The following is a 427-nucleotide window of genomic DNA, read 5'->3' as shown; positions in this document are numbered from 1 at the left end:
CAATATTTCATGTGCTTTGTTGTAACCATATATGTCGCTAATGTGGCAAACAATGAACAACTCTAGGACTACATACCACTCTTGAGGCTGCAGTACTCTAAAAAAGTTAATAACACTCCACCATCACACCACCTGAAAATTGCACCAGATTAAAATTCAGGTAGCATAGTGTCAAGCCTTGCCATCCAGCCATCACTGTGATTCAATCTGGCTCAGCACTGGGAACATAACTAATGTGTCCACAGAGAGCCTCTGCAGACATCACTGAGTAGCTCCCTGCCAACAAGGCTGTGCTTTTTTACAACCCTCCCACCCTGCAGGCAGAGCGCAGAAAATATGCCACGAGGAGGTCCAAGGGAGCAGAAATGGCTGAGAGTGACCAGCTCTGGTGACTCATTCTCACTTTCAGGACTGTGTGTGTGTGTGT

At 46.4% G+C, this 427-nt stretch overlaps 1 protein-coding gene across 1 annotated transcript in view; it reads right to left on the bottom strand.

Annotated features, from left to right (window-relative positions):
- vipr1b (vasoactive intestinal peptide receptor 1b) overlaps window positions 1-427 on the bottom strand; it is a 47,902-nt gene that overhangs the window by 4,057 nt on the left and 43,418 nt on the right. The gene's annotated exons all lie outside the window — the stretch shown is intronic.

The sequence above is a fragment of the Morone saxatilis genome, unplaced genomic scaffold (assembly GCF_004916995.1).
Source record: "Morone saxatilis isolate NCDOM2014 unplaced genomic scaffold, NCSU_SB_2.0 Contig0, whole genome shotgun sequence".
NCBI lineage: Eukaryota > Metazoa > Chordata > Actinopteri > Moronidae > Morone > Morone saxatilis.
The sequence above is the reverse complement of the archived record's forward strand: the minus strand, read 5'-3'. Positions and strand labels throughout refer to the sequence as shown.